General features: G+C 43.6%; 1 protein-coding gene across 5 annotated transcripts in view; it reads left to right on the forward strand.

The window, feature by feature from the left end:
- The window catches only part of ELF1 (E74 like ETS transcription factor 1), a 130593-nt gene that overhangs the window by 71813 nt on the left and 31891 nt on the right, over positions 1 to 26889 (forward strand). The window contains exon 3 of one of the 5 annotated variants that reach the window (XM_068267810.1): positions 2886 to 2992. The exons of the other annotated variants lie outside the window; for them this stretch is intronic. The gene's annotated coding sequence lies outside the window, so the exon portion shown is untranslated. The remainder of the gene's footprint in view (positions 1 to 2885; positions 2993 to 26889) is intronic. 5 annotated transcript variants of the gene reach the window in all.

Raw genomic sequence — 26889 nt, forward strand, 5'->3', positions numbered from 1 at the left:
ACCTCGAGGACATAGGTGCAGCTTTTTGCTCGGAGAGGTGCAGCCTTAGTCTTGGAGGAGTGCAGCCATATGCTCGCAGGGGAGTGCAGCCGTGAGTTATGTAAAAATAAATAATAGTAACAATGCGCTCCTCACTGGTACTCCTAAAAAACTTTTTCCCTAAATCACTTACTGGATCGCTATCTGCATATAAGTGTGTGTTACACCTGGAACATAAGATTTATCAAATAAAGGCAGAGCGCTCAACAGACTCTATAAACAGATACAACTACAGTTCACAGCATGTATAGGGATTCTTCCCTTGTGCTCAGCCTAAAGCTGCGCCTCTTAAAGTTCATCAAAGTTCATCAGTTCATTTCTCCTCCATTGTGGCTCGTTTAACCAATAAATGTCCAGATCCTCTCAGAGTAATAAACCTATACGCTCACCAGATCATTCAGCCAATCCTCTCAGATCAGCAGTCAGCGCTTTTGGCCCTGCCAGCCAGCTTTCTGTGGGTGTCTCACCGACCTCCTCACGGATCCGTACATGTATAAATACAAATACAAGGCAGCAATAGTGTGATACCGTTTGAGCAATGTACTATATATTGTCACCAGTGCACCCCGCATCCAACAGTGACACCCAATGTGCCTCCACCACAGATATACAGGGCGCTCACCAGATATACGGGCCAACCCGCAACAGACCGGCAAATCAGCGTTTTTCTGTCACTCTAACTCCAGAGTTCAGTGAATAATCCCCTAGGGCTCAAAGACAATCGACCATAGCATAATCCCATCAGATTTAATAGTATAAAAATAGTAGTGCACTTACAAAAGTTCCGATAAAATTTGCGCATATAAAACAATCACAGGATCCTCCAGCGTCTTGTCAGCTCCTCAGGCTCCGCCCTACTAGTTTCGTCCTATGACTCATCAGCCCAGGGGACTTCAGCAGGGGTGTAGCTATATGCTCGCAGGGGTGCAGCCGCGAGATATGCTCGCAGGGGACTTCAGCCATATGCTCGCAGGGGAGTGCAGGTTTATGCTCGCAGATGTGCAGCACAGTTATGAATAAAGATATTTTCATGAGATTGCTTTTCTAAGTACAGTAGTCACAGTTATCTGTCACAGACTGGGATCGGTATTGTTTAAAAGGAAATAAATGACAGCCTCCATATACCTCTCACTTCAGTTGTCCTTTAAAGCTGCTGTTCGTCTGAAGATCCAAATGTTTTGATTTGTAAAGTTATCATCATTTAAATCTGAGTCTCTGTAATAATTTGAGTAGCATAGGTGCAGTAATGCCTCACCCACATGGCCAAAATTGTGATACTTGTAAGTGATGTCTTATAATCATGCCATATGGGTCCCTGGTTCGTATCCCAGCTAGGGCACTATCTGCAAAGAGTTTGTATGTTTTCTCCGTGTCTGCGTGGGTTTCCTCCAGGCACTCCGGTTTCCTCCCACACTCCAAAAAACATACAGATAAGTTAATTGGCTCCCCCTAAAAATTGGCCCTAGACTACAGTACTTACACTACATAATATAGACATATGGCAATGGTAGGGATTAGATTGTGAGCTCCTTTGAGGGACAGTTAGTGACAATATATATATATATATATATATATATATATATATATATATATATTATACTCTGTACAGCGCTGCGTAATATGTCGGCGCTATATAAATAATAATAATAAAAGAATAATATAAGATTAGGGCATTTTTTTTTATTTCTGGAAAATGTATGCTATATTCTTAGATTGTTCTTTTAAAACCTAAGGAAAGTGTACTAAATGCAGCGTGTCCACTCCACTCCTTGTGGAAGGGTTTGCGGGGATCTCTGTGCTGGAACAGTGAGGAGGAGGGTTATGGGGGAAGCCTTTGAAGGATGCAGAGGCTTCCCTCACCCGAGGTAACTACCCAAATATGGCTGTTTTTTCCATTAAGGGTTACTTTAAAGAGTAACTGTCAGGCTGCAAAAGCTAATTTAAACCTCTATTCTCCTGTGTTAAACAGTTTAGAAGGAAGCCAAAAAGGCAATACTGCAGTTAAAAATCTCTCTTACTTTAGATGTTTGCTGACAGCAAGGCTCCGTATTCCCAGGCTCCTAAGGAGGACGCAAGCCGAATAACAGATACTGCAAAGCATTCTGGGGCCCTCCCCTGGCTGCTAGTGAGGCTCAAGTTTCAACAGCATGTAACAGTCTAGCTCACAGCACTAATAAATCTCAGGCAGAGTACACTGCAGGAGTCCGCTATTGTTCCTAGCCACATGGCTAATTAATATTCACTGCACAGTAGTGTTATTCATTGCCAGCGTTTGTGAGAGTGGAATCATCAGGAAGCAGGCAGGACATGACGACACATTTGGCTTCATAGGAGACAGACAAACATGGAACCTGCCATGAGCTGTCAGGAGCATCATTCTCTGCAAATACTATATAAAAATTATGTGAAGTACAAACGTGGACAGTGAAATGCATATGTAATGTAAGTACAGCCAATCTTTAGCTACTGCTATATGTGTTTATTTTCTCTGAGACCTTATACCTAACAGCTCCTCTTTAACCACTTCACAACCACAATTTTTCCCCACAGTGATTTTTAATACTATATATCTAATTACAAGCCTTTATTTGCAAAATTAACAGTAATATACCCTTATATACATATATTAAAAAAAAGTCTATAAGGTAAAAAAAAAAAAATACAATGATCTATAAATTGTATGTGTGTGTGTGTGTTTGGGTGCATTTTACTTTTTGGCCACAAGATAGCACTACACTTATCTTCCGAGTACCGTAAAAAGTACTCGGAAGTAGTTAGTGTATCTGTTTACGTGAATGAAATGCCAGCGTCAGCGTGATATTATATATTATTTTTATTCATCGCAGGCACTGCGATCGGGTTTAGGAAGCTATTCCCAGTCCCCGATCACTGAGTGGCGGCATTACGTCAGAAACAAATGACAGCGGTGCGACGATCGTGGTAAACAATGCAGGTATGTGTATCTACGCCCCTGGTCGTGACGCTTTGGGCCAGGGGAGTTGTAAATACAGGACACAGTGATCGTGTAGGAGTTAAGTCGCATCTACACGCGTAGATGCGGCGGCAATGTTCCTTATCAATCGAGCCGCTGATGCGGCTCGATTGATAAGACCCGACAGATCTCCCCACCGCCAATTCCCTGCTCGCTCCCCGCAAGAGGACAGTGGCAGGGAATCGAGCGGAAGATAAGTGGGGACGAGCGGGGGATCGAATCCGGCGCACGCGCAGGGGAAACAGCGGGGACACGGAAGAGGCGATCCGGCGGCTAATCGAGCCGCCGGATCGGAGCCTCATCTACTCGTGTAGATGAGGCTTAAAAGAAACTCTGTATCCTGACTAATTTACTGCATTCTACTATATGTCTATACAGTGTCTCTACAGAGAAACCCACCCTGTGTGTATTTGGAGATAACAGGTCTAATTCTCTCTTATCTCCTAGTATTGAGCCACTATAATTTGAGCTTTCGCCGAGGTCTGCCATTCAGACAGGCTAATATGTAAACCCAGGAGGTTAATGCTTTAATGCTTACGTGAACTACAGCAATGGATGAATGACAACTGGCTGAAACTGAATGCAGACAAAACTGAAGACCTTCTGATCGGAGGGCAGCGCATGACAACAAAACAACTTAACCAGCTGAGCAGTCGAGACGAGCTCAGCTCGTCCAACACCGCCAGAGGCTACCGCTCAGGCTCTGCTGGGCCGAGTTTCACCAAATAAAAAGCAGCACACGCAGCCGGCACTTTGCCAGCCGCGTGTGCTGCCTGATCGCCGCTGCAGCGCGGCGATCCGCCGCGTGCAGCGGCGAAATAGGGTCCCCCCAGCCGCCCGAGCCCAGCGTAGCCGGAACAAACAGTTCCGGCCAGCGCTAAGGGCTGGATCGGAGGCGGCTGACGTCCATGACGTCACTCCGCTCGTCGCCATGGCGACGAGGTAAGCGAAACACGGAAGGCCGCTTATTGCGGCCTTCCGTGTTACTTCTGGCCGCCGGAGGCGATCGGAAGAACGCCTCCGGAGCGCCCTCTAGTGGGCTTTCATGCAGCCAACTTTCAGTTGGCTGCATGAAATAGTTTTTTTTTTAATTTAAAAAAAACCCTCCCGCAGCCACCCTGGCGATTTAATCAGAACGCCAGGGTGGTTAAAGTGGATCCGAGATAAACTTTTACTTATTGCATAATTGTGTCCCTTTTCTATAGTTTATAGGGCATTCTTCAAGCCAGATACTTTTTTGTTTTAATACTCTAATTCCCTATAAACTAAACAAGCCTCGCCCACAGCCCTCAGAGTGCCAAGGCATTTTCAGACAATAGCAAGGGCTTACAGGAGCTCAGTCTGGGCAGGAGGAGGGGGAGGTGTTACTAGCCATTGATTTCAAAGGTAGAGGGGAGGCGGGAGGAGGAGAGGGGGCTGAATTTACACACAAGAAAACTGATAGCATCTCCAGCCCTTATGCTGGATACACACGGTGCGTTCCCGCACTCGATTTCCCGCTCTATTGCCGGCCGCTCAATTATTTTCGACATGTCCGATTTCGTGTTTCGATGGATTGTTAGATCGATTCAGCATACTTTACATGAGAATCGACCTAACATCGAAACGTGATCGACAATGCTCGGAAATAATCGAGCGGCCGGGAATCTAGCGGGAAATCGAGTGCGGGAACGCACCGTGTGTATCCAGCATTAGCCTGTGACAATATGACAAAAAGAACATGGCTGCCCTCGTATCACAGAAATAATCATACACTATTTAAACTTTTGCAGCTAGATATGCTGTGTAAACTATCTAAACTTTAGATAAGATATATATAGACAAGTTACTTGTTATAGTTAGTTTTTCATCTCGGATCCGCTTTAACTTGCAGTCTTCACCACTGGGAGTAGGAGGCACGGATCTACACAGCTCTGATCATGTGCGTAGCCTGGGGGTTCTAGTTGATGGGGATTTAAACTTCAGAACTCACATCTCTGCTGTGGTGAAATCATCCTATTTTCACCTTAAAGTGGATCTGAGATGAACTTTTACTCATTGCATAATTGTGTTCCTTTCCTATTGTTTATAGGGCATTCCTCAAGCCAAATACTTTTTTTTTTTGTTTTTTTTTGTTAATACTCTAATTCCCTATAAACTAAACAAGTCTCGCCCACAGGTTTTCAGAGAGCCAAGGCACTTTCAGACAGTAGCAAGGGCTCATGGGAGCTCAGTCTGGGCAGGAGGAGGGGGAGGTATTACTAGCCAGAGATTTCAGAGGGGGGGGGATTAGGTTTTTTTTTTTTGCTCAAATGCAGATAATCCTGCCTCTGTGTAATGTTTACAAACAACATGGCTGCTGTCATTGTATCACAGGAAGAAATAATCATATTCTATCAAAGCTGTTTGCAGCTAGATTTGCTGTGTAAACTATCTAAACTTAAGATATGATATATAGACAAGTTACTTGTTATAGTTAGTTGCTGAAGAGATAGAAAAAGGAGCGGGAGGACACCGGGAGCCCGATCTGGTGTATTATCGCAGATAAAAAAGGTAAGTATATAAAAGTATTGATATACTCACAAAGCCGGGTTGCACAACGCAACCAAGTAAACTCGCATGTGGGGAAGTACCGTCCCCACTCGGCCTTGTGGTTTCGCTTTATTGGTCGCAACTCCTTAGGAAAGAAACACCCGCCTGGGTGTTGACCCTCAAGCTGGAGGGAATAAAACAATGACAAGAGGTAGGAGGCGCCCTTGGGGTACTTTTAAAATAGTTAGTATACCACTGTGTTAGCGAAGCCCCTATAGGGGCATATATCTAATAAAACAAAAAACAAAAGGTATGGACGGATCCTACCTTATGAAGTGTTCACTCAGGGTATCGTAAAAAGAATACTTTAACCTATTTTGGTTCCTGGACATAGAAACTACGTCCAGAAACCATGTGCGCTACCGCGCGCTCCCGCGGCCGATCGCGCGCGTGCACGCGCTCTCCCGGCCGCAGATTCGGTAGCCATGGAATTAATGTATCGGGCTATGGTGCCCGATCACTGATTCCTCTCCCCTGCTGAAAAAGCGACAGCTTCTCTCGGAAGCTGTGCTTTTTCTGGCTGTTCCCTCCCCGATGCGTCACTCTAAGCGTGTGTTACGCTTAGAGTGACGTCATGTAAACAAACTCATGGCCGCCATCTTGTGGCCAAAAAGTAATACTACAACTGTATGTAAAAAAAAACCCTCCCACCCTCCCAAAACTACCCAAATAAAATGTTTACTATAAAAAAAAAAAAAAAAAATTACAATAAAAAAAAAAAAGTAAATATTTTCCTAAGGGTCTAAACTTTTTAAATATCGATGTAAAGATGAAATATTTCTATTTTTTTTTTATTTTAAACTTGTAAATCGTGATAGATGCAAAATGGAAAAAAATGCACCTTTTATTTCCAAATAAAATATTGTCGCCATACAGTGTGATAGGGACACAATTTTAACGGTGTAATAACCGGGACATATGGGCAAGTACAATACGTGAGTTTTAATTATGGAGGCATAAAGTGGCTCTTAGCAAAATGTACCCCCCAAAGAAAGCCTAATTGGTGGCGGAAAAAACAAGATATAGATCAGTTCATTGTGATAAGTAGTGATAAAGTTATAGGCTAATGAATGGGAGGTGAACATTTCTCACGTGAAAACGACGGAACCTAAATGGGTTAATATGGCACTTTTAAATTGACAACGCGTTTCGCGGTAACCACCGCTTCATCAGGTCGAGTAACGTGCCACAAAGGCGCCTGAGACCGGGGACTTCACCCTTTGTGGCACGTTACTTGACCTGATGAAGCGGTGGTTACCGCGAAACACGTTGTCAATTTAAAAGTGCCATATTAAAGTATTCTTTTTACGATACCCTGAGTGAACACTTCATAAGGTAGGATCCGTCCATACCTTTTGTTTTATTAGATATATGCCCCTATAGGGGCTTCTCTAACTCAGTGGTATACTATTTTAAAAGTACCCCAAGGGCGCCTCCTACCTCTTGTCACTTGTTATAGTTAGTTTTTCATCTCGGATCCGCTTAAAGAACATCGCAAAAATCAAGCACCTTATCCCCCCCAGAAGATCTACAAACTTTAGTTCATGCCTTCATTACCTCCCGACTGGACTACTGCAATGCTCTCTACACTGGCCTTCCAAAAAAGGACTTGTACCGCCTACAGCTGATACATAATACTGCTGCCAGACTGCTAACCAACCAACCCCGTCACTGCCATATAACGCCAGTCCTGCACTCCCTTCACTGGCTACCTATAGAATGGAGGGTCCTATTCAGTGATTTAAATGTCAGTAAGCCGATCTTGAATAATCTGGACCCTGGATACATGAAAGAAATGTTGCAGCTGCGTAGCAATCCCCGCGTTCTCAGATCCACAGGTTCTAATAATCTAGTCATACCCAGAGTCCACTTGGAAACTGTTGGACCCAGAGCCTTCTGTCATGCTGCTCCTACGTTTTGGAACTCATTACCTCAACAGATCAGGACAGCTTCATCTCTAGACGTGTTTAAATCCAGACTGAAAACCCACCTGTTCAGTTTGGCATTTGCAGAAATATAACTTTTGTTGTGTGAATACTTCATCCTACTACCAATTACTGAATCTGAGAGAGCCTAAGCGCTTTGAGTTCTATGGGAGAAAAGCGCAATATAAATGTTATTGTATTGTATTATTGTATTCTGTGCTCCTAATTCCCCCCCCCCCCTCCTCATCTGTGACTAATCCCCACTGTAATTTGATATCTCGGTTGCATCAGCTCAGGAATCTCATCTGCCTTGGCAGAACAGCTAATTTGTTTAGTACTGAATGTTAACCCTATGTCTGCTTCCATGAAAGCAGGAAGTAGACGAACTGAAGATTATTGCAGGATTTGTATCAGCTGTAACAAATAAATGCTTTTCTTTTAAAGTTATGCTGTTGCTTATCTTTTAGAGCGGAGGGGGGAGTTCTGAGTTCAGGTTTGCGATAAAGTGAACCAGAGACTAAGCATCCTCCTCTATTTTACCATGTATATCAGTGGGAACATTAGACAGATAGGTAAACTTAAATAACCCCCGTGCTGAAATGAGAACAGGGGGAGCGAGCTGGATAAAATTAGTCTTCTATATGTAGAGGATGTGTTGGGTGATGGAAGTCGGTGCTGCTCTGTGTGGTTCACTTGCAGTGGCAGAGAAATCTATAAAGGACATGGGGTAGGGGAAAAAACACAAAAAGAGCGCACTCAGAAAACTGATGATAAAAGGGAGACCAGCTGGTCGTAGACAGATCTCACCTGATGTGGTGGCTGATATGCCCTTATGGGTATTATCAGCTTGCAGGCTTTTGTCCCTCTCAGACCAGGGACCAGGTCAGAAGCAGGCTCTTTGTCCAAAGGGATCCTGTGGCTTGAAGCAGGATATCAGGAGCAGCTGTCTGGTTTGTAGCAGTTGGTGTCCCTGCACTGGCTATAACACCAGAGCTGCAGGCACCTGTGGGCTGTATGAGACTCAATCCCTTAGCAGGGAGAGTCTCCTTCCTGAAAAGTTAGCAATCTACACACTGCTCTGTTCAGATACACCACAGCAGTGGCTGGGTGGTGAGCAGTAGCGCTGAAGTGGCTGAAAGAAAGCACAGGAGACCCGTGCTGGAAGTAACGGATTCTTTAATTAATGTAACAAATACAACTAGTTTCAGGAGGCCATTCCTCCCTTCTTCAGGCAAAAAGTGGGAACATTAGAGAAAACACCTACCCTGCTCTCTGCTTCATCCTTCACTGCTCAGCCTGCTTGTTAGCAGCCCTGATAAAATCCCAGACTGAGCATTCAGTCTGGCTTTGCTCAGGAATTATTATAGCTGCGTCTGTCTTCTCTGATGTATTTTCAAGCCCAAGCCGGCCCCCTTCTGGCTCTATCATGACTCGGCTATAAATATTCCTGAGCAAAGCCAGACTGAATGCTCAGTTGGGGATTTTATCAGGGCTGATGACAAGCAGGCTGAACAGTGAAGGATGAAGCAGAGAGCAGGGTAGGTGTTTTCTCTAATGTTCCCACTGATAGATATGGTAAAATACATGAGGGTACTCTGTCTCTGGTTCCCTTTAAGGCATCCTGAGGACTGTTTGGCTGCATATTGTATCCTTGCACTCTTCTTTACCAGCATCCTCTCCACCATGTACACCTCAGACAATGGTTCTTGTAGCAGCACCTTTCCATTTGTACATAGCAAGAAAATGAGCAGCGCTACTTAAAAACAGACTAGTGCCTACCTGCAAAAGAGTGCAAGCCCCACTTGTGGGGTCGAATACACACCGAGCATACACATGACCCGTCTACCACTAGAGGAGGATGTTGGTTTCCATTAACAGCTTGCATGCAACCTATTAAGTACTCGTCCCTCCCACTGCGAAGAAGTCAATCCTCCATGGGAGGGGCCTAACACTAACTAAATCCTAACCTATGTATATGCATAGCCTGGGTGCGGTTAATCAAATAAAATTGAAAATTGCGCAAAAGGTGGATCAGCACAACACCAGGCCGCCTCCGAATGGCCTCCATCAGAGATGCGCTGAGCCCCCCCAGGAACTACAAAAGCACCCCGAACCCAAACAGAAGCTCTGCATATACACCAAAAGCATGGCTGTTAAGTGGGAGCAGCTGACCAAAAACGAATTACATTAGTACATAGCAAGAAAATGAGCAGCGCTCGGTGTGTATTCGACCCCACAAGTGGGGCTTGCACTCTTTTGCAGGTAGGCACTAGTCTGTTTTTAAGTAGCGCTGCTCATTTTCTTGCTATGTACTAATGTAATTCGTTTTTGGTCAGCTGCTCCCACTTAACAGCCATGCTTTTGGTGTATATGCAGAGCTTCTGTTTGGGTTCAAGGTGCGTTTGTAGTTCCTGGGGGGGCTCAGCGCATCTCTGATGGAGGCCATTCGGAGGCGGCCTGGTGTTGCGCTGATCCACCTTTTGCGCACCTTTCCATTTGGATATTTTTTTTTCCTTAGCAAATCCATGTAAACTTCCACTGATGTCTATTGGTGTCTTTGACACATATTTGTAATCTGTTCTCTGTATATCAGGTCTGAATTGATCAGCGCTCATTAATTTTCTTGCTTCACACACCTCACTTGCCAGAGTTGCATGCAACAAGTCCCAGAGATGTATGCAATGCTGTCACACAGTATAGTGAGAAGAACTTCGCATATCCGTTCTGGTGTTAAGACCACTAGTTGACAAGAAGTGTATGAGGAATAAGTAGCAGGGTCCAAATATCTCCTCAGAGGTGCACTATTCAATATAACAGGATTATTGATCTGGGAGTAATTTGGGTTGTTTTTACATACAGTTTCTGTAAGATCATTCATCCCTGATGGTTATTAGACTGGCTGGGTTGGCTCAGTGCCACAAAGTTAAGAGTAAATACCTCTTCACAGAGAGGCTTATGTAGAGGCCTACTAGCACATTATGTGGAAGAGTAATTGCATAAGAAATGACTAATATAGATTAATGATGCCCGTGAGTTCACCCAGTGTGCCCTTCTGCAGGGAGTGGCTTCATGTCACAGAACTACACATATCGGCGTTATTGCTGGCAAGTTTTACTTCAGAAAAGTAATCTTCTTTATTGCTCATCATTATATCTAGATATTTGTAACAAAATATTTATTTTTGTTGAAAAAAAGTTATCATTTTAAGAGTATAGACCTCAAAATGTCCCAGCATAAAGCAATCTTTCTACATGTGTCTGTACATAGCAGTTTGCCTCATTTCAGTGGACGGGTCTAGTGACGGAAATTTCTTTTTTTTTTTTGTTTTTTTTTGGCTCTGTGGTATCAGTTGTTTTCAATTACCCATAGATACTCGGGACAGGCAGACTAGAATATTCCACATGATGAAAGTTCCCCACACTGATCTGATCTTAACCGCTGAATTAAAAGTTCAGCTTTAGGCTCCCTGCACACTGCAAATCCGTTTTCCGATTCCGATTCCGATTCCGTTTCCGATTCCGATTCCGTTTCCGATTTTCCTTGAATACATTCAACAGAAAAACGGATCAAAAAACGCAGCATGCAGTTAAGATTAAAAATCTGAATCGGAATCGGATGTAAAAACAGATTAAAAAGCGGAATCGGAATCTGAAATGCATGCAGTGTGCAAGAGGCCGTACAGAGAGATGTAAACAGCTATTTCCCAATAGTAAAGTGAACTCTGCTGAACTTTCAATGACACTCTTTAGAATAGATCAGTCTGTGGACTTTTTTTGTTTTTGGGCTTCATCAGCCTGAGCTGGCCTGTCCTGTGCCTTGATTCCTGGAGAGCTAAATATGCAAGAACAATATTATTGTTATAACCTATGTATACATTCGGTGATATTAGGGGCAAGCATATTGTCTAACCATAAGCATCCAAACTCAGTATTCACTCCTGAAGACAAATCTACTATGACAGTGATACTCCACAGTTTGCACTAGTGTATTCTCCTGACCTGGGAAGGCTTTCCACAAGGTGTGGGAATGTAATGTATTATTGGTTGGATTTATATAGCACCAACATATTACTCAGCGTGGGACAATAAATAAGGTTACAGACAATGATAATGGGGTGATGTACAACACAATACAGGCAAGATGCACAATGCCAGATCATACACTGGAGTATTAGTCCAAGTAATAGTAAACTAAAGTTCATGCTATTCTGTCAGCAGGATGCATGATCAGGCCTGATACACAAGGAGAGGGGCTCTGCCAAAGGCTTACAATCTAATGCAGCGTGTGATGATCCCACCTGCTCACAGGAACATTGGTGAGAATGGGGGAGTTATGTGGCAGCTCTCCTATTTAGGTTGCACATGTTCAATTGCTTTGGTTATCAAATTCCCCAATCGTATTGCGGCAAACCAAGGCTTTTATCCTTGTGATTCTGAAATAGAAAAATAGTTTTGCCTATTATTTCCAGGTAAGAAGCATGGTTTTCTCAAGAATAGTTTTATGTAGTATTTATTTAATATGTGGAAACACTGGACTGAACATTAGATGAAGGGCTAAAGCTTGTTAGCTGTTATATGGTTTCTTGATGTGTAGAGCTGGACCAGCCAACCCCAAAACAGACAATGGTACTGTCGATTAAGATCAAAAACAATTTATATGTAAATAAATTGTTTTTGACCTTAATCGACAGTACCATTGTCTGTTTTGGGGTTGGCTGGTCCACCACCACATCCCGAATATTTTAAACATTTTAGTGCATTTTATCCTACTGGCGCCTCTGTACAGCTCTACACATCAAAAATCCACCCTTGGTGGAAGGGTGATATACCCTCCTTTTTTCCTTCTATCCGCAGACAGCGACGTTTTAATCCTGAGTGGGGACAGGCTTGTTCTCCCCACCTGCCTCTACAGTGGTTGCCTTTGAGGTAACCCTGGTTTGTGAGTATAATACTTACACTATACATTAACTTCACTATTTCCAGTGCATACTACACCATATTGGGCTCTCGGTTTTTGTTTTATATGGTGTCTTGAGAATGTATTGGTCTCTGCAGTGATTTTTGATGCATGTGAAATGGTGACGAAGCTGACTTTTCTTGCACAGCCATCATCTCTGCCATTTCCCACTCTGTTTGTGGTGAGTTGTTTGCCTTTTTACATGGAATGTGGTTAATCCAGCCTGATCCAATGTAAGGTAACTACTATCTTGTGCCCTTTAGGAGGTGATTACATCTGTGCTGTTCAATGAAGCCAAATCATCCCAAACTGGTTGGGTTAGTGTAGCATGCTACATTTGATGTTCATTTTTAGCATTACAGGTGACTTTCAACATTTAGCTGACATTAGGTTGTTTTGGTCTAAACTGAAGCAATACATCTATTGAATACTGCATGAAATTGGGACTTTTTTTTATACTCTACCAATGTTTGGGCATAGCTGAAGCAGTTAGGCCGGGCCCACACTATAAGCATTTGCGATTGATTAGCGCTTGCTGAGCACTTGTTAAAAAATTTCTCCCATTCACTTTCATGAAAATCATGTTAAAAATTGCAGAAAAATGTATGCGATCGTGGTGATTTATATGCGATTTTCATGAAAGCGAATGGGAGCTATTTTTTTAACGTGCACAGCAAGCGTTAATGCAAAGGCTCACAAAAGCGCTTATAGTGTGGACCCAGCCTTACTGACCGCTATCACCCCCTTTTTTTCCCCCTAGAAGATCAGGTGATATTGCAGTCTGTCACAGTAGTGAAACTCCACTCAAAATTTGCTATATTGCTATAACCATGTTTCAGTGTTGCAGCCATGTTCTTTAATAAAACTGCCCCTCCCACAGCCAGCTATGAATTTCCAAAACAGCTGAATGCACAAACAGCACTTTTTTTTATAGCTTGAAGTCTGAATCATGAATAATTGACTACCAAAACCAGGGGGTCTTGTTGGATATTTTACAGGCCTTAGCTAAATGAGTGATTGACCACAACATGGACACTCCCTGTGTGACAGTTTGTACTAGGATCATCGTGGAAGGGATGGGCGATTGTCTGCTCTGCATCAAGGGAGGCAGTTTGAAATAACGTTTGACATTCCTCACAGTGTGCAGAGCTGGAGTCAATGCATTGCTTATTATTCAATAAAAGTGGATTTTCACATTGTTAGAGGAAATTATCAAGCTGCAGAAGATGTTGGTGCTATATAAATATACAACTACAGCAATAATAAGAAGACATACAGTAGGTTAGGGTTAGACATTGTGTAAAAGTGTAGTTGCGGGTAAATGACTGGGTTAGGCATTTGTTAGTGGGACAGGGTTTAAGGTTATGTGCAAGGATAAAGTTAGTTTAGCTATGAGGTAGGGAGAAAAGGTAGGATTAGTCTAGATTGGAGGGATCATGTGAGGGCAGAGGGACTCAGGATATATGGCTGCAACACTACACTGATATCCAGCTACCAACTTACTGGTGCTGAAATATTTGTGCCACAAACTAAAGCCCTGTACACATGCTAGATGAGGGCCGATAACGACTGTCTCTGCCGAGAATCAAGTGTGTGTACAGGGGCCCCGGGTACATCCTGATTCCTCCAGCGATCAGCCTGGCGGATCGATTCAGCAGAGCGCTGGCCAAGAGCATTGTTATTTCCAATCATCCCGCCTAGCTTTAATGGCTAAAACTCTAGAGGTACCCTCAGTATTAAGTAGCTAGTGGTGCCCTCAACTGAAGGTAGATCTCGTCAGTGGAATGCCAAGAGGAGGATGAGTAACCTCCTTATTTATGCTCTGCTCAGGGAAGGAGAGAGGGAGGCATTAGGGATGGGGAGGAAGCCGCCTTTCCATCATCAGGCCACTGTAGGCATGTGCCTACAGTGCCTTATGGTAAATTTGGCCCTGCAAACACGTGTTGCTTTTAGACAGCCACTGTTTACAACATGGAGAAAACTGTCTCCACTTGGATGAAAGTCCTCTTCCGGACTTGGGTCGCACTCTGATCAAAAAGGTCCACTGGAACCACTGGATATTGGTTGCAGGGATAATCCATAAGAGGGGGACTAGACTGTACATGGTGGAAAGAGGCGCCCCACTGTGCGTGTAAAACTACCAACTTTGGCGTTCATAAGAAAGTCTTACCTCAGTGTGGAGGTTTAAGAGTAATTTATTGGACACCAAAAACCAGCGACTGGGTTCTCAGGTTTCAACTGCTTCTTCAGGTTATTCACACAGTGTCTTTAATCTCCACAGTGTCTTTTGGTGTCCAATAATTTACTCTAAAACCTCTACCAGGGTTTCTCAAATCTGTCCTTGTGACTCCCCAACGGGGCATGTTTTGCAGGCAACCTTACCTATGCACAGGTGGGGTAATTGGTTTCTCAGCTACCTGGAATCCACTAAGCTGAGACACTAATTACCCCACCTGTGCATAGGTGAGGTTGCCTGCAAAACATGCACCGTTGGGGAGTCACGAGGACAGGTTTGAGAATCGCTGCTCTATACCAAGGTATAACTGTTCCTCCAAAATTGGTTGTTATACATTTGCACAGGGCACCTCTTCCCACCATTATAAATATACATTGAGGAGAGCAGTCTTTGCTCTGTTAGATAGAACAGCTAGGGTTCACTGGATGAGGGCGCACTCACTGGCTGGATCCCCATAATATTTGGGAGAGCTAGAACAGCTAGAGACGAGACTGGTATGAATGTCCCGAGACCTTTATTTTGTACAAAGAGGAAATAGTTTCAGCAAAGTCTATGCAGTTGTACTGAGCAGGCCACTCCAATGTAGCTTGGGGAACACTAGCTGTTTGTTGTTTAGGAATACTATTGTGGATTATGGATTCCCATCCCCTCTCTGAACAAGGCAGTGTGTGTAGCAGGAATCTGAATGGTTTCTATGAGAAGCAGATGAATAAGCCCCTAATATTACAGCCTGAAGTTGGCTAATTCCATGCAGATGTTTAAGATGATGAATTTACAAGAAATGTCAGGCTTGAAGAACGGCTCACAAATTATTTGCAGCCTAACCTATTGCAGGACTCTTATTTAACCTTTGAGGAAAATAAAACTTTCTCTATTATTGATAATTTTCTGTTGCTGCCACAGTTTACTCTGCTGCAGGGTTGACATGAGGGTGTGACTGGATTCTGTGCACTGAATGAAGGTCAGTTGTTTATACACCCGCCCACTTCTCAGCATACTGACTTCATTATTGAATCATCTCATAACTAGTAGAGGAATGATGGGTTAGATATTTCCAGAGAAAAGGGAGGCATGCACTCATTTCTTCTGAATTGTGCAATGCAGAAGCGCGTATGTGTCTGGATGAACATGCACACACATTCGGCGAAGCCAATTTAGCAAGAAACAGCTTTTCATTTTAAGAACAGCATCATCAGATGTGTGTAAAGCAACAGTGGAATTTCTGTTTGCTGAAAAAGTTGGTGGCTGTGCTGTCGCTCATTAGAATGACAGCACAAGCTATCACAGGCTGTGAGGCCACATTAACCAGGGAACTTGAGATGAGAGGTATATGGAGGCTGTCATATTTGTGTTCTTTTAATTTTGTCCTGCTCTTTGGCTGCAGTAGTGTTAGAATCACACACACCTGAAACAACCATGCAGCTAATCTTGCTAGAAACGTCTGATCTGCATGCTTGTTCAGGGTCTATGGCTAAAAGTGTTATGCCTGGTACACACCATGCAATTTCCTGTCAGATAGATGGGTCGAATCGATGATTTCCAACAGGTCCGATCTGATTTCCGTTTTTTTGTATAGAAGTGATTGGAAAATTGAACGATCGGAAATCAGATTGGATATAATCAATTTGACCTTTCGATCTCATTTGAAATTGCATGGTGTGTACCATGCATTATGCTAGGTACACACGATAAGATTTTTTGGCAGATTTCCTGCCAGATCGATTATTTTCAACATGTCTCATCTGTTTTCTGATCATTTTTCTGATTGATTTTCCGTTCACTTCTATGGAAAATTGATCAGAAATCAATCGTACATGTTGGATAATAATCGATCTGGCAGTAAATCTGCCTGAAAATCTCACCGTGTGTACTAGGCGTTAGAGACTGAGACCATATTATATCTGTTCAGACTGTACCAGAATTACCCCAGCATGGAAGCAGCAGTATGTTTGAAATTTTGGTGTTTTCAGAAAAATTGTGGCGTAAACCTTAGCGTTCATTTCTAGCCAGTCATAAGCCTGACATGTAATGTCTTTTGTAGATGCCTGTTTATCTTGGTGAATGCAGGCCTGTGTGCGGTGAGGTCATGGATATCTATGATCTCATTCCCAAGCCGTCTCTGATTCTCCATTAGTTCCTGCTGTCAAAGCGTCTGCTTACACACAGCTGGAGGGTGTGTGTCACTGAGATACTGCCTGATATTCTCCTCCCAGCCCCTTTCATTAGTGAGGTCTGCAGGAGATGGGCCTCCTCCAGGCCCTGAAAGCATGGAGTGCTGCAGATGACATGCTAGCCTGTGTTTGGAGCTGAAGCCTATTTACACTCCCATATCTGAGCGGTTTACATTTTGCTATAAAGTCAGCTAGCCATACATGTATAGATTTCCACCAAATGTTGCAAAGCTATCAGTTCTTCTCTGGTTGGAATCGATTCAAAGAGTGATCGATTCCTACCATACATAGCACATAGATTTTCAATAGATTCCAGCAGAGAATAAAAATGAGTCAATCTGCAGCATTGCCCAGTCTAGCACAGTGCAATGCTGTGGCCTATCGATAGACTACTGCCTCTGCCCTGCCCCAAGTCGACCTAGATGATCCACCTTATCCATTCGATAACTGTGATTGATTTTTTGGGTCAAAATCGATTGAAATTTGATCAATCGGACATTTATGGGGAACTGGTGCCTAGGAGATGAAATCAAATCTGCAAGGACCCAATGGGACAAATGATAAGCATTTGAGTACCTTAACACAAAACTGTTTGTTTTTGTTTTTTTGGTGGTGGTGGGGGCGTGGATATGGCAAGACAAAGTTATAACTGCTGCTGGGTTTGTATTCCTGGTTATGTCCCTGTGAGGATGTCCTTGGCTTCCTGTAGTGTAATAAAATCTAAACAGGGACATGGACAACAATTAAATGTTGTCCATAGACAGAGGATGAGTTGAGCTGTAGACTGTTTTTTTTTTTTTTTTTTTTAATTGTTGTTTTTGTCACTCCTTTCCTGTCCAAGTGACAGGTTTCACCAAAGACAGTGAGAAGAAATCTTTCCAGTTGGAAATGGTTTGCAATAACAAATACTCCTACTTTCTGAGGCCTGGAACCCATTACAAATTGCAAATCGCTAGCGTTTTTAATTAGTGTTTTGCGGTGCTTTTGTAAGCTTTTTGACAGCGATTGTGTAGTGATTAGTGATTTTAAATCTGATTGGTCCTTTCACTGTATAGTGATTTTATTTACAGTTTGCAATCACACTCAAATCGCTATGTGTAGCGATTAATGAGCGATTTGTCAACGCTTCAACAGTTTACATTGAAGCGCAAACATTTCCAAAATGCTGCATGTCCTGCGATTGCGATTTTGCTAATCGCTACTGTGGAATTTTGTTACATTTATTTACATTGGCTGAGCATTTAGGGAGCGATTTAAAGTGCTCCCTAAATGCTAAAAAAATTGCTCTAGTGGGTTCCAGCCCTAAAACTGCGAGCTCCATATCGTTTTTCATTTAGTTGTGCTTTAAATGTAAATGTCTCCTGTCTGTTTTACAGATATTACGTATTTGCTGCAGATTACTGCCCAATGCCTGTGCATGAAACTTCTGCTTTATCTTGGCTCTGGAGCCCGGGAGGTGGGGGGCTTTTTATGCTCAATGAAACCTGTAGCTTGTGAATGAACACTGGCTGCACAGGGGCACAAATAGTTAATAAATCTCTATGCAAAGGCATGAAGCCAACCTTAAATTTTAGCTATTCTTAATGGGAACCTGAAGCGAGGAAAATTTAAAATAAACACATGACGTAGCTGCAAATGAATATTACATACTATTCCTTTTGAGTCCTACCTGATCATGCACCTCCATTACTGTGCACCCATGCTATGCATCTGAGTGAACCTAACGTGCCTAATCTCCATGCTCCCATCCAGTGACTGACTAAGCATTACCTTGTACTCATACTGTGCTGTGTGATCTGGTTTTCTTGTATTCCTGTATTGTCGTATTGCTGTATGTCACTCCCAAATATTGTCTGTAACCTAAATAAATGTTCAGCGCTGCGTAATATGTTGGCGCTTTATAAATACAATACATAAATAAATAAATTAATACTACTCTCACCGTCGGTTCCTCTCAGAAGCTCACCATTTTCTTCTTACAGTGATCCCTTCCAGTTCTGCCAATATTTTGTCAGAACTGAAATATACCAGTTGCTGAAAGTTGTATATCAGCAGCTGTCAGTTATGACTGAATGTTCAAGGTAATGTCCATGTTTCCCTATGGCTCAAGTGGGTGCTATTACAATTTAACAGAGTGCTGACCAGGAAGCTGTTATGGGGTAATGGCCGTTTTTAAAATGGAGGAAGGAGAAACCCATTGATCTCAGTGGACAAACAGGACACCGGAGAGGAGAAAGAGATTGAGGAGTAAATTAAAAACAATGGTGCACAAGCCAGCCTGGGGCTCTGGGAACTCTCACTGCCCGGGGCCCCAGAACCAGCATGTAACACCATATGTGAGCGCAGTCAAGCCCTGGAGCTGCCACCCCCAGGAGCCTGTCCCCAACTGCTCTGAAACTTACCAAACACACAAAGGGAAATACTCACTTCCAAACAGTCCTCTGCTGCTTTATAAAGCCTGCAGGCTGCTTATAAGCCAATAAGAAGTGCACACACACACACACACACGTTACACCTAGTGTGCAGTGATTAATCAAGCAGAAGCTGAGCAGGTCAGCCAATCATTGGAGAGGGCTTCAGTTGCATATAGACAATGGCTATATGAACAGCAGGGGGCACCAGCGTGCAGGATATTCCCTCTCATCTGCCCCCCTCCTAACTAAACTGCATGGGAATCTACAATAAAATTAAAAACAATGGTGCACAAGCCAGCCTGGGGCCCCGGGAACTCTCACTGCCCGGGGCCCCAGAACCAGCATGTAACACCATATGTGAGCGCAGTCAAGTCCTGGAGCTGCCACCCCCAAGAGCCTGTCCCCAACTGCTCTGAAATTCCCAAACACACAAAGGGAAATACTCACTTCCAAACAGTCCTCTGCTGCTTTATAAAGCCTGCAGGCTGCTTATAAGCCAATAAGAAGTTTGGAAGTGAGTATTTCCCTTTGTGTGTTTGAGAGATTGAGGAGTAGACTACACAGGAGGTAAGTATGACCTGTGTATGGTTATTTTGACTTTTTATATTTTCAGTTCAGGTTCTCTTTAAGTTAGAGCATGAACATATGTGGTCATTTAATTCAAATCATACTTAATGGAGTTCTTTAAAGTCCATATGTGTACAGAAGAGAAATGGCTGTATGATCTGTAGCAGTAAGATCAGCTGATGGGTGATCTGGCATGTGACCATTTTCACCACGCTGTAGAGTTTCAGGCGATGTTCTGATTACAGAACTATACAGTATACATGTGACAGCATATGCATTGTCCTTGGCATGATATTGAATTTTACGTCAACAGTAGACTATCTAGTCCATGGATGAGCACATGTACAATAGATCGTTTCCTGAAGCTTTGCTGACTTGTGTAGCCCATTATTATTATTATTATTTATTGTATTTATAAAGCACCAACATCTTACGCAGCGCTGCACAATAGATAAATGGGTTAACATACAGGTAGAACATACGGAAACTCACAACAAAACAAGATCATGCAAATGATTTGATAACAATACAGTGTCATAGGTCAAAATAGAGACTGTTCGAGTCTACAAGAGGGGTGGTTGCGAGTAAGATTGCATAATCAAGCTGGATACGTTAGGGAGGAGGGCCCTGCCTCAGGCTTACAATCTAAAGGGTGGGGTGGAGACAATAGGTGCGTCTTTTGAGAGGGGGTCTAACAGAACATATTATGGTGCTGGTGTAGGGGGGTATGCGAGCGTGAAGAGGTGAGTCTTGAGAGCTTGTTTGAAGGAATTAAAGGTGGGGGCGAGTCTAACGGCTGGTGGGAGAGAGTTCCAGAGAGTAGGGGCGGCCCTGGTGAAGTCCTGCAATCGTGCGTGTGACTGAGTTATGCGTGGTGCGACTAGGCGCAGGTCATTGGAGGATCGGAGGGGGCGGGCTGGTATGTGCCTGTGGACCAGATCAGAGATGTAGGTTGGGCAGGTCTTGTGCACTGATTTGTAGGCAAAGCACAGGATTTTGAAATTGAGCCCATATTACTAAATCTCAGCAGAACTTAACCATGTTAACTCTGAGAGTTCATTTTCCCAATATAAAGACCTGGAAGTCCATCTGGATTTGCTGGGGAAAAAAATATCTACTCATTATTTGAATCGCATAGGATAAGGACTTCACACTTGTTTTAAAAAACATATCCATGGGTTACGTTTTTAAAGCTTTGCAGAAACGCAGGAAGTGGATCCTATGTTAAAAATAGGACCCGCTTCCACTCGTGCAGAAACAAGGATCGCACATGGATCCGTGTTGCACGGAAAGAAAACGTCACGGAGAGTCCAGATTTGACACTTTGTCACCGGACTGGACAGGAAAACGTGTCCAATGCAAGCCTATGAGAACGGATACAGTCTCACTTGGCTAGTCTCCGCATCACCCTTTTTCGTTGCATCCATGCCACCGCCGTGACCTAATACTCACGTGTTCTGCCGTCCATATCTGCCACTCTGCCCATTCTAAAGAGCCTGGTGCTTGGGAATTCTCCATTGAGCTGCAGCAGACCAATGGGAATCCTCAGCAACAGGGAGAATTCTCATTGGTTCATGTTGGACCAATGAGAATTCTCCCTTTTGCTGGGGAGACTTGGCCTGTTGCAGCCTATGGAGAGCCATGCTTCTGCTGGCCCCCAGGCTGCTGAAGAGGCTGAGTGGCGGCGGTGAGATTTTTTGCGCAAAGTGGATCCAGAATGGGCAGAACGCATCCGCCTGTTTCATTTCCGTTCTGCACCTGCACAAGTGTGGACCGAGCCTCCATCTGCACAATATTTTGGGCAAGTCAGGCAAAAGCAGTGCTGGAAATTCGGGAGCAACCGGCACTGCCATATAGCGGCACTTAGTAATTTGGACACCATCAAAAGATGGAGCCCAAATTACAATAAAAGCAGCATAATTCACCAGTCGGCTGGAATCGAATTACGTCTTACCCCAGTATCAATGGCGGCCTTCAAGGGCAATAGCAATTAACACCCTCGGGACTGTTTAAGGAGCAGGGTGAGACGTTTTTCTGCTTTATTGAATAAACGGCTCAGTGTAAGGATCAATGAGCAGGCAATTGAATTAATAAACCTGGGTGATCAATTCTTTGTAAAATAAGAAAGATAAATGAAAATTTCTCATGCACCATGCCAACAAGAATATATAATGAAACCATAAAGAAGAGAATTGGCTCTTGGGTGCATGAAAAATTATTAAATATAAGCTTTATTGTAAAATAGTAGAAAAAACACACATAAAGACTGTACAATAATACATAAACCCCCCTAAACAATTCTAAAATGTTAAACCTCCACCCAGCTGGGCATGTATACCACTGAATCGATACGGGGCTGCAGTCCCCCAAAAACCTCTTTAAATACTTAAAGGCAGTTCAATGTGATGGCTAAACAGCAAATTCATGCAACATGTATGGGTTGATGCATTGGCAAAAAATGAGCATGAAGTCACAGGGCCTGTGGTAATCATAAATAAGCAGCTGGTGATCTGATATCAAACATGGATCCAAGGTCTCCAATCATGTATTGCCAGATGAAATGTAGTGTCAGTTCATCATACCATGCAGGAAAATGAAGCAGAGATCCTTATTGTAATCATCTATTGCCAACAGCATCTTTCATATGGCCAGGAGGAACAGGTGATCAAATCCTCCAAATGCTGATATGGGCTGTGAGTCCCCCACTCGCAGGGACAGGCATAGATAGGTGAGTAGCAATGATATGAATGTAGCAAGGCAAAGCAAAGCCATACATGACCGGTCCATGCAGGAAAATTCTGGCCATGCAACTTATGCAAAGCAGGTCCAAGCAGTACAAATGCAAAGCAAAGCCATCAAGATCGCATAGTTACCAGTCCTTAAGTACTGCTGCCGTGTGGATAAATGAGAGGATAAGGTCCAGTGGAGATTCTTATGGCATGCCCAGCATGGTGAGGTAGCTGTCAGTGGTGCCTGACATGTTTCGCCGCACTAGCGGCCTTTTCAAAGGCGAGACAGCAGAGAAATGCCTGAAGACGCCATCCATGCGTCTTTTAAGCGTTGTAATGTCCGCCTCCCGCTCACGCCAACCCCCACCGCGTCATCGCGCACGCCCGTCCAAGCTACGGCGGGCGCGTGCGCAGTGTGTCACTGGAGCGCAAGAGCGCTCCAACATAGCAAGACCCGGATGTGCGCCCGCAACAAACGGGGATGCTCTTTGTGACCAATGCGCATGGCGAGGACCCGAGGGGAGGGGGCGGGAAGAGACGAACCACAACACCCAAATGCAGACCCCCTACAGAATTGCATATCATGTATTATATTAGCATACAAACATATCCAAAAATAGACAAATTGGCATAATCATATGAAAAACTAAAAATAAAAATGAATATAAATGTCAATCAGTGCAAGCCCTTTCACGTACGGGGCTGCCACCAATCGACATGCAAACCATCCATGAACCCCAAAGGGTTACCAACAAATAAGACTGGACTGGAAATCCGGCTCCCATTGTAAATAACCGGAAAGCGGGGCACGAATGCGCCCACATACGAGTATATGGGTCCACATGAGTACATAACCCCAATAAACTAATATGGCCAAAAAAAGTGCCAACAATAAGAAGAAATATAAGCGCAGCAGGGGGGAGAGGAGAGTCAAGATGTAAATATTGGGGAGGCAAAGGAAAGAACTTGGAAATCTATTTAGGTAAAAATACTCGATAATTAATACTATCATTTAACCCCTTATTTTCAGTAGCCTTTAGATCAAAGATCCAACGAGATTCGAGTTGTAGAAGCGATCTATCTAGATCACCCCCTCTTGGATGTAGGTGGACTCTATCAAGGCCTATAAATTTTATGAAACTGGAGTCACCTCTATGTTGCAAATGGATGTGTCTAGCAATCGGGGACCTGAAGTTGCAGCCCGCGATGTCGCCCACATGGTCTTTAATCCTTTCCTTAAATGCACGTGTCGTTCTGCCCACATAAAAACAACCACATCGGCAGTAGAGTAAATAAATTACACCAATGGTGTTACAATTGACAAAATGTTGCAAGAACCACCTTTTGCCATTGGGCAACACCACGGACTTGCCTATCTCCAGGTATCGACAATAGACACATCCTCCACAGCTGTAGGTGCCTGTTACTGAACAATGTTTACGGGGACCCCCCTTCCCCCAAAAATGGCTAGAGGTAAGTATATTCCGTAAGGTTTTACTACGTCTATATACGACCTGTGGTGTGGGGGGTAAGAACTGATTCAATTTAGTGTCATTTATTAGGACATGCCAATGACGACGGAGTGCATCTTCCACCTCACCTCTCTGGTCGTTAAACCGAGTGATCAATCGCAAAGGTTTCTGGCCATCCATCTCTTTATGGCCCTTCACCAATAATTCTGAACGTTTTGTTGATTTTGCCCGTTTATAGGCTTTTTTAAGCCAACGGTCCTTGTATCCCCTTTCCCTAAAACGGGAACGCAATAGTTTTGCCTCTTTTTCGAAGGCAATTTCATCCGTGCAGTTGCGGCGTAGCCTAAGATATTGACCCGTCGGAATTCCTCGGATCGTGTGTTCCGGATGTGCACTACTAGCATGCAAATATGAATTCGATGCTGTAGATTTCCGAAAAAGTTGAGTGGATATGTATCCCTCGTCATTGGCCAAAATTGTAAGGTCTAGAAAGGATATAGAATGTTTGTCATAATCCATGGTGAATCTTAAATTCCACTCATTTTGATTCAAAATATCAATGAATTATTTGAGCAAAGCTACACCCCCAGTCCAGAAAATGAGCACGTCGTCAATGTACCTGTGCCACGACACAATGTGGCACAGGTATATCACAAGGGCATCATTCCCAAAAAGATGTCGTTCCCAGTCCCCCAAGTACAGGTTAGCGAGCGACGGGGCGCAAGTTGTCCCCATCGCCGCTCCCTGCACCTGGAGGTAATGGGTCCCATCAAAGGTAAATACATTATTCTGTAAAATAAACATCAATAGATCAAGGACAGATTGATTGTGTGGACCTTCATTGATCTCTAGTTCAGACAAAAATTTACCTACTGATTCCACTCCCTTAACTTGGGGTATACTGGAATAGAGGGCCTCTACATCCAGGGTCACCATAAGAGCATTATGGGGTAGTTGCAGCCCCTCCAGCATTCCCAGAAGGTGCAACGTATCTCGTATATAGGACGGTAACCGAAAAACATGCGGCTGCAGATGCTTGTCCACAAAAACACTGATTTTTTCCGTAAGTGACCCATGAGTTTTTCTGCTTTACCCTGCGCCCAAATTTCCCAGCACCTTCATAACTTGTACGCATTTTGGGCACATCTGACACATCTTATGATGATCAAATGAGGAAGGGATTTTTCCCCAGCTATCGGATTGCTACCCCCGGTCTTTTTCTTGTAACTGGAGAGAACTGGAGAGGTCTGAGTACTGCTGAGGAGAAATAGATAGGGTTGAGAACAAGTTTGTTTTTGCACAGCTAATTGGGTTTCCTTTCCTCTATCCAACTGACTGCTGCCTAATTTGATTTTTTTTCCTGTTCATAATACTATTCATCACCGGCACGGAAGATAAATGGCAAAGAAATAAGCTACTTATGATAGGTTGAACTAGGCTGAGGGTCCTGATAAAGATCTCCTCTGTCAGTAATCTAGCCATGGCGCAGTGGCCCCCGATCCACCCATGGCATGTTGGTAAACAAGCTACCTGGCTTTAGGTTAGTAACCCATCTGTACAGCCTCAGCCTCACACTGTCGTCTGAGTGTGATTTCTTCCCTATCTCTCCTGGGTGACAGTCCTGGTATGTGTGTGCAAGGCTGCAGTAAGGCCAGTGAAAAGTTGAAGGTCAAACTAGAGGTGCAGCAATGCACTCTGGTAAATTATTGATATCTTTTGGGTATCAAGTTTTCCATCTTCCCCTTCTTGATGTTAGATCAGAACTGCAGCCTTTCTATATACTGCTCTACCAAGGCTCCTCTCCCAGTTGCTCTGCCTGTCATGCCAATGTTATAGACAATGGCAAATCCTGATACTGTAAATGTAAGTCCTGCTTAATTCTGCATAACGTATTAAAGTGAAGCAGAGACGAAGCACCCGCATGTATTTTTTTTTACCATATATATCAGTGGGAATATTAGAGGAAACACCTTCCCTGCTCTCTTACATCCTTCACTGCTCAACCTGCTTGTCATCAGCCCTGGTGAACTAGTGGTCCTCCTATCTTCATATAGCTTCCCTGGTGGTCTAGTGGTTATCAGTGCACCATTTAAATATTGCTTCCCTGGATGTCTTGTGATTCACCCACCCTCATCTTTGTATAGCTATGTAGTAGTCTAGTGGTCCCCTATCCCCTTATAGCTGCACTGTTGGTATGGGGCCCCATTCTCCATCCCTATATAGCTTCTCTGATAGTCTAGAGGCCCCCCTCCCAAACAGCTTCCCCGGTGGTAAAGTAGTATCCCCTCCTATATTCCCTATTTGCAGAGTACGGTGCATCGGTGTGTATAGTACACACACACACTTCCCGGGTGTTTTAGTGGTACACTCCCATCTACAGAATACCACAGGGGCCAAAAACAGGTTTACTATAACAGTTCTATTATATCAGGGTATACTATACCAGGCAATACTCCCATATACTTAAAATGGTGCTTGGCCAGGACATGGACACTTGGTTTACTATAACTGAATGTTTACTATATCGGAGTTTACTATAATGAGATTATACTGTATATGTAATCCTAACCACATTGAAAGCATTACTGCGCTGTTTGAGTACCTCATGCTGACCTTGTAAAGGAAAATGAGTTGAATGTGTCTTGTAATGAATATAGGAGATGTTGCGTATACTGAGCTGTTTGCTGTTAGCGTCATATTTGTATGGAGGACACATCTGTGCGTGGCCAACTTGCGCTCCCCCTCCTCTCCCTCCCTTTCCATCTCTGGCTATCGATCTCCAGAGCCTTGTCCTGAAAGTTGTTTCTTTCACAACAG

Source organism: Hyperolius riggenbachi, chromosome 2 (assembly GCF_040937935.1).
Source record: "Hyperolius riggenbachi isolate aHypRig1 chromosome 2, aHypRig1.pri, whole genome shotgun sequence".
In the NCBI taxonomy this organism is placed as follows: Eukaryota; Metazoa; Chordata; class Amphibia; order Anura; family Hyperoliidae; genus Hyperolius; species Hyperolius riggenbachi.